Source organism: Myodes glareolus, chromosome 27, assembly GCF_982192425.1.
Source record: "Myodes glareolus chromosome 27, mMyoGla1.1, whole genome shotgun sequence".
Classification (NCBI taxonomy): Eukaryota; Metazoa; Chordata; class Mammalia; order Rodentia; family Cricetidae; genus Myodes; species Myodes glareolus.
Window position 1 is genome coordinate 16,356,584 of NC_142052.1, and position 8,610 is coordinate 16,365,193.

General features: G+C 36.4%; 1 pseudogene; it reads right to left on the reverse strand.

Moving 5' to 3' along the window:
- Positions 1-1,131: 1,131 nt before the first annotated feature.
- Positions 1,132-1,634, reverse strand: LOC125400015 (small ribosomal subunit protein uS12 pseudogene; annotated as a pseudogene).
- Between the last annotated feature and the right edge of the window lie 6,976 nt (positions 1,635-8,610).

Here is an 8,610-nt window from a genome sequence, read left to right on the forward strand (position 1 = left end):
ACTTATAACTTTGACCAATATTTTTCTAATTCTGAGATCTAGGCAGTCACTGTTCTACTTTCTACTTCTGTGAGTTTTGAGGTTTTTAGATTTCACATATAAGTGAGATCTTGAGTTGTTTGATTATTTCTTAATTAACTTAGGTACTGTCTTCGAGATTCATCCATGTTGCCCTAAATTGTGAAAATTTCTTCACTTTTGGATAAATAATATTTTGTTGTAAAAACATAATATTTTCGTCGTAATGTATGTATTGATGGATACTTAGATTGTTCCCATATGATTAAAATGAGTAATGCTTCAATAAGCATGTGGTCTCTTTAAAAGGGGACTTCATATCCTTTGAAGAAAAATCCAGAAGTAGAATGGTTGGATCACATAGTACTTTTAACTTAGATTTTTATTTTCAAGAAAATGTGTAGTGCTTTCCATAAACTAACACTTCCATCAGCAATGTATCATTTTATTTCTCCACACTCTTACCAACATGTGTTGTGTCTGTTTTTCGTAACCCCAATAATAGGTAAGAGGTGACCTACTGCCTGGTTTTAATTTACAGTTTTCCATTTATCAGTGACATGAGACAATTTTTTCATATACCTATTGAACATTTTTAAGTCTTCTTTGGAACAGCATCATGCAGTTCTCAATTTGGGTTATTTATATATTGCTATTGAGTTGTATTGATTTCCTTATGTATTTCAGACGTAAACATTATATCATATATATAATTTATAAGCATTTATCCTTTTTAAAGTTGCTTTTTCCATCACATAGTTCTTGTTTTCTTGTTAAAGATTAGTTGATCATATGGTTTATTTCTAGATTCTCTAGCTTGTCTCACTGGCCTATGTGGTACTTTTAACCTTGATACTATGCCTTTATGAGTACCATGGCTTTATTATATGGTTTGAAATCAGGAGATGTGATGCCTTCATTCTTGGAAATGAAGATCATTTTATCTCTTTGGAGATTTTTGTTTATTGTGGGTTTGATGTGCAGAAGCCTTTTGTGTGATATAGCCTTTCTCACTGAGTATTTCCTTTGGTTGTCTTCTAATGCTGTCTCATCCAGAAATTCATCACCAAGATCAAGGCCAAGAAGACTTCCATCTATGCTTTCTGCTAGAAGTTTTTTTTTTTTTCTCAGAATAGGAAAATTTATTACTGTGCTTCCACTGTCAAAATTTAGGATCTTGGTCTTTCCTTCTTGCCTTTGTACAGGGCCAAAAGGAACACACTGGCTACTTTAACAACCTTAAAGCGGACTCCAGGAATATCACCTACAGCATGACCCTTTCGACCAAATCCAGCAACCAGAACTTCATCGTTTTCCTCAATGAAGTTCAAGCAACCATCATTGGGCACGAAAGCTGTGATCTTCTTGCCGTTCTTTATGAGCTGCACCCTGACACACTTCCTGATAGCAGAATTTGGCTGTTTGTCTTCAACTCCTACTTTTTCTAGCATGATTCCCTTGGCATGAGAGGCACCTCCAAAAGGTTTGGCCTTCAGGGCTGTGCCCAAGTGGGCTTTCTTGTACTGTTTATCATGCCACTTCTGGTCCCGTCGGTGGCTGCGGAGCTTCCTGGCAGTACAGAGACCACGACACTTGCCCATCTTGCCGACGCCACGGGCTCCAGAGAAAGAGAGAGCCGATGCAGGAAGGACCCACAAGGCACTGCTAGAAGTTTTTTTTTTTTTTTTTTAAAGATTTATTTAGTTATTATGTGTTAGTTATTAGTGTTCTGCCTGCATGCCTGAAGAGGGCACCAGATCTTATTACAAAGGGTTGTGAGCCATCATATGGTTGCTGGGAATTGAACTCAGGACCTCTGGAAGAGTAGCCAGTGTTCTTAATCACTGAGCTATCTCTCCAGCTCCTCTTCCAGACGTTTTATTGTTTAAGATTTTATATTCATGTTTTCAACTCATTTCAAAATGATTTTTGTATACTGTATAAGATGGGTCCAGTTTTTTCCCTTGCTTATAAACATGTAATTTCCAAATACTGTTTATTAAAAATTATCTCTCCCCTAAATATTACACCAAAACTAATTGTTAGAACTAATAAATTAATTTAGTAAAGTTGGAAAATATAAAATCAACACACTAAAACTAACTGCATTTCTATATACTAACAAAAAAAAGTAAGAAATGTAAGAAAATTGGCTTGGAGAGAGAAATTAGCAGTTAAGGAAAAATCTCATTTCAATAACATAAAATAATTTATTGGGAATCACATTAGGTTTTTTTTGTTGTTGTTGTTGTTGTTGTTGCTCTGATAGCCCTGATAAAAACAATTTAAGGAAGGCTTTGTTTTGGCTCACAGCTTAAGGCATAAGGGATCCTGGTGGAGAGGTCAAAGTAGTAGCAGCTTGAGGTAGCTTGTCACATCGCACCACAGTAAGAAAGCAAGAGGAACGATTCTGTCCAGCGAGCTTATTTTCTTCCTTCCTTCCTTCCTTCCTTCCTTCCTTACTTCCTTCCTTCCTTTCTTTCTTTTTTTTTTTTTTTTACAGTCCAAGACTCAAGCCCACAGAATGGAACTACCCCCTTTAGGGTGGTTCTTCCACCTTAGTTAGATCAATCAAGATAATCTCTCATAGGCATGCCTAGAGATTTACTGTCTAGATGATTATAGATCTATTCAAGTTGATAAACAGTATTAAGCCTCACAGGAATGACTTTAATTAGGAGATAAAAAAGCTCTTTATGTTGAAAACTATACGGCGTTAGTGAAGAAAATGAAAAAGATACTAATAAAAAGAGCTTTCTCATATTAATGGGTTGGAAGAATTCATTCTATTTAGGTACCCAATACCCCCAAAGAAATCCAATGTTTTATCCAATTCCTATCAAAATTGCAATGGCATTGCCCACAAAATGTAAGGTGTGTTACTTCTGTGCCTGATTTGCTCAGGACTTTTATCATGAAGGCTTGCTGAATTTTTTCTCATTATCTACTTAGTTGATCACATTATTTCTGTCATTAAGTCTATTTTTGTGCAATTATGCTTTCAACAAGAAATGTTCCTCATAGGCTTGAGTATTTTTTATTTTTAACTTCTTTTATTTTTTAAAAGAAAGCAAACTATCCTATTTTTCATTTTACATACCATTCCCTGTTCCTACTCCCTCCCCTTCTCCCATTCCCTCCATCTACCCCCCATCTACCTCCATCCACTCCTCAGAGAAGGGGAATTGAACTCAGGACCTCTGGAAAAGCAGTCAGTCCTGTTAACCTTTGAGCCATCTCATCAGCACCTCTCCCCCTTTTGTCTAAATAAGGGGGTTTTAAGCCTAAAACAAAACAATATATAATAAGAACAAATATCACATATTGTCCAGGAAAAATAAAAAGCAAAAACATACACAAAAACAGAACTACAACCAACATGAAAAGCATCAAACAAGAAATCCATACTAAATGTCTTAAGCAGAGGTCAATTGCTGTCCTATCCTGAGGAGTCTAAGTCTTATACTAAAATATCTTAGTTATGTTTTGGGAGAAAAGATAGCTGCTGAGTACCAGAAATTAGTGTAATTAAGGAGGTCCTCAAGAGCCAAAAATAAAGGATAACAAGTATTTCCTTATTTGTAGAAAAACTCAAATTGAGGTTAAAGGACTGCGATCTTTTGTGGGAGATGGAAATTGTGAACCAAGTTCCAACAACCAACCAAGAGAAAAGGGGGCAAACACACTTCCTGTCTGTGCTTATAGTACCTCAAACCACACCCTAATGGGCTGGTATCCAAAAAGTTATCGGCTGAATGAATTCCTACGACACCGATACTAGATAGCCCAGAGACCTAGGATAAAACACACATAACTGGTCTAAACAAGTCAATAAAATGATTTCTAATAATATTTTGCTCTACTCATAGATTGGTACCATCAGAGAGGATTCCTCCTTCAGTAGATGGGAACAGATATAGAGACCCACAGCTGGTGAACAGATGGGTGTGGCTCTTGGTGTATTTATTGATGGATATGACTGCTTCAAGTTAGTTGACGGGATTATTTCTGAGTCTGCTATAGGACTGAGGTTAAAATTCATAGGTCAGTTTAACTGCCATGAGACCTCTGAAGAGAGTATTACTTCTTTCAGACAAAACCTGAGAGGGGATCAAGCCACATCATTAGGTCCACAGATGTATTAACAAAAGTGCACATGAGCCCTCCCCCTTCTCTGCTAGATGGTTCTGGAGATAGCACCAAATCTGAGGAGGCTACAACTTGACTTATAGTGAGATAGGCTGTTGCTGGGTCTATTGTCTATACTGTGACCTTAGGGGTGGGCCTGACTTGTTAAAACAGCCCTTGGGCTCTACCAGGCTTTCTAATACTTATGGGGGAATCAAAGTTCTTTAAATCACATACTTTCTTTAGGTGCTTGCCAAATTCTTGTTGCTATTCTGCCATCTTGCTGATGTCCCTCTCAATCTTTTTAATTTATGCTATTTTAATCTAGGGTAATACTAATTTTCCATAAAATGGAAGATACCAACTGTCTTACTTATTGTCCTATTGCTGTGAAAAAACACCATGACCACACCAACTCTTAAGAAAGCATTTAATTAGGGCTTGCATATAGTTACAGAGGTCTAGTCTATTATTATCATGGTAGGGAGAATGGCAGCACACAGGCAGACTGTTTTAGACAATGCTGAAGAGAGTTCTAGATTTAGATCTACAGGCAGCAAGAAGAGAAAGCCACTGGGCCTGACGTGGGCTGTTTTGAAAACCTCGAAACCCACCCACAGTGACACTCTTCCACACTCTTCCTCCAGTAAAGCCATAACTCTGAACCCTTCTCAAATAGTGCCAGTCCCTGGTAAGTATGTGTAGAAACCTATGAGCCTGTGGAGGGCATTCTTATTCACACCTCCATACTGACTATCTTCTAAAAATTGGTTTTCTAGGAGTATTATTTCCCTAATAGTGAATTTTTGGCTGTGAGTGTTTATCAACCATAAATCTATACAGAGGAGAATTTTCTAAGTGAAGAGTTGATCTTTATTCTGGGTTTTGTGTTTTACTTTAGATCATTATGTCTAAAAGTTTAATAATTTTTGACCTGATCTCAAACAAGGCATATCCTTTTAGTTACAACATTCTGTACTTTTACTACAAATAGAAAAGATATAAGATGTTTCCAGGAAAAAAAATAAGAGTTTCCATCAAGTTGCATTGCTATTTAAAACATATTTATATTGGCACTATGATTGTATCCCCAATAGAAAATTTGAGGCATATTTTATCTTATGATTGTGGAGTTTCTACCACTTTTTTCTTAAATTTGAATTTTAAAGGGCATTTCCCATTTTGTGCATGAAAAAAGAAACTCATGGTCTTTTTTTTTTTTTAAACAAAAGACCTCTTATGTTCTATTCTTAACAATGTGATAATAATATGCTGCTTATTGTTTCGGAAAAGCATTGCACAGTACTATTGCAAATTTGGTTCTTTAAACATGATGAGTTCTATAGGTGATTCAGAAAATTTCTGTGGAATCACAATTTTAATTCCACTCCAGATCCCACCCACTCTGATCTTAAGCAAATTCTGTCAGTCAGTTAAGAGAGTCCCTGGTCACAGTGACCACACATTCAGTACAGATTTTTAGTTGAAAAGGGGTGAATGCTGCGTGTCTTGTATATATATATATCCTCCAATTGTCGTAAGCTTTGCAGAGATTCTGACTTGTCCATGTGACTGTTATGAGTTAAGAGAGTTTTGCTTTGAGAATATCTTCAGGTATTTACAGATGATAATTCCCCCAGCTAACACTCAGTAAGTAGCACCTGGAGAACATAGACTTTGAAAAAATTTGAAAGTCAGAACTGAGAACTGATGGTTGGGTAGTCTAGGGAATATGATTTCCTGAAGGAATTTTAGAGCATGAAGTAAAAGTTTAAAACATATTTACAGCATAATTATTGGAATTCTTTTCATCTAACAATTTCTGTAATTTATTATCATGAAGATTTGTTTAAACCTAGAGGTTTACCAAAGTTCTCAGCAACAGAGATTTTATAAAGTTTATAGGTTTGTAGAACTATCTCCTTAGGATATGGAAAAGTCCCCTCCTACCTGGGAAGGTCAGTCTTTGCCTCTAGCGGCTAGTCTCATCCCCTATCCAGTGACATGCTGACACATTTTAAATAAGTAAGTCACCAAAATGAGTAAATGAAATATAAACTTCATTTTATAGTATTCACTGATTTCCATATGAATATATCTTTTGTTGCCCATTTTGAGGTCACAAAAACTTAGCTTGCTTTATTTCAGAACTTTGGAACATTGGGTACTTAGTTGCTGTGAGCTAGTGCAATGGTTTGAATGATGCTCTTCCTCCCAAGACTTGTGTTGATGTTTAATAATGCAGGAATATTGGGAAGGGATGGACAGTGGTGCTATTGGACCATGGGAAGGTGGGTGAGGTGCTTGCAGACCTTCATCTTGGACAGTGGATGATTTCCTGTATTGCCATCTTTCAATGCTTTTTTGTTGTTGTTTTTCTAATTTGGGATGGGTTGCCCGCTTTCTTCCTTTCTTTTTGGTGCTATCTTGGTAAAAAGGTGAATCTTTATTTTTTTTTTAAATATTAGCATCAGGGAAAGTACAAATATCCAGTGTAATGATCAGCTAATGTGGAGAATTATATTTATTGATTTTGAAAAATTAAACTAAATTTGCATTTTGGAGATTATCCCCATTTGGTTATTGCATTTTGCCTTTTAATATATGTTGTTAGATTTAGTTTGCACAATTTAGAAGAATATTGCAATTGTCTTATATAATAAGTTGATAAGTATTATTCATTAGCTTTCAATTCTCTGAAGGACTTTGGGTTGAATTGGTAATATTTTTTCCTTAAATACTACTTAGAACTAGCCACTGGAACCATTAACATTCACCACTGAATTTATTTGGCTTAAATTTTCGTTGAGTGAGGATATTCTCTCTCTCTCTCTCTCTCTCTCTCTCTCTCTCTTCCCCCCTCTCTCTCTCTTTCTCCCCAGCCTTTTTTTCTCTCTTGGAACTTGTGTGAAGGTCACAGGACAACTTCAGCAGTTGGCCACGAAGTGCTTCCACTCTGTTGTTTTCCAGGGTCTCTCACTGACCTGACACTTTACCGTGTAGGTCTGGCTGGCTCACAGTCTTCCAGGACTCTTCTTGCCTCATCTTTCCTTGCTAGGATCATAGGCACGCACCACCATTCCTGGATTTTTATGTGAATTTTGGGGATTCACATTCAGGTCCTCGTGCTTGCATTGCAAGCGTTGTAACCGCTGAGCTGTGTCCCCCAGACCTGCGAGGGGATTTTTAATCAAAACTTAATTGCTTTAACAGATAGAGAACTAATAAGGTTAGTAATTTCTATTTCTTTATGAGTGATATTTAGCAATTTGTGTCTTCCAAGATATTTGTATATTTATCTAGTTTTTTAATATACAGGTGTGGAATTGTTACTTAATTTTTTCATGCTTGTGGACTGTATGGTAACACATCTCTCCTTCCTTATATTGTTCTTCTCTCTGTTGTCTTACCAGACTGGACAGAGTTTTGTGGATTATATGGCTCTTTTCTAAGGTCTACTATGTAATTTTATTTTATTTTTAATTTATATGCATTGGTGTTTTGCCTGCATTTATGTATGAAGCTGTCAGATTTACTGGAACTGGAATTACAGACAGTTGTGAGCTGCTGTGTGTGCGCTAGTGCTCTTAGCTGGAGAGCCATCTCTACAGCTCCATAATTTTATTTTTCTATTATTCTCGTGTTCTGTTTATTCGACTTTTGACTTTTGTTCTGATTACTCTTGTTGTTTTTTTTTATTAATTTCTTTTTTTTTTTTTTTTAGATACCCAACCCGAGGCAATTGATTTGGTAATTTTATTTCCAATATAGGCATCTGGTGCTATGGATCTCCTTGTGGGTTCCACTTGAGTTTAATTCCATATATTTTATATATTCAGTGTTCACTTTCATTTACCTTTCATTTTTAAACAGTTTTTGATTGATTGATTAATTTTTATAGTATTATCTTTTCCCTTCTTTCTTTTAAGTTCTAAATGCTAGGAGTGTTCATTTTTGTCAGTCTTCTGGGTTTGTCACGAAATACCTGAGGAAATCACTTCATAGGAAAAAAGGGTTATTTTGGCTCATGATCTTAGAAGTTGGAGTCTGAGTCAGTGCACTTTACTGTATTTTACCAGCCGGCAATGCTGTCACAATGGTAGGTTTCCCATGCAGGAGCAAAGCTGCTTACCTCATGAAAGCCAGAAAGTGAAAGCAGAGTGAGAAAAACATAGGTGAGAAAGTTAGTGGTGTGAAGGAGGAGCTGGGGTGAAGGAGGCACAGGGTGAAGAAGATAGTGAGGAAGTGAAGGCAGTGGCATTATGTACTCTTCAAAGGATTCCTTTCAATGACTCACGTCTCATCAAACTTGATATCTTAAAGCTTCACTGTTCCTTGGCGTACCAGCAGGTGTGGACCAAACCTTTGTCACACAAGATTTCAGGGAACAGTGCAAATCTAAACCATAACATTTCCAGTTACATTTGTTATTGATTTCTAATTTAATTCTAATATATATATACA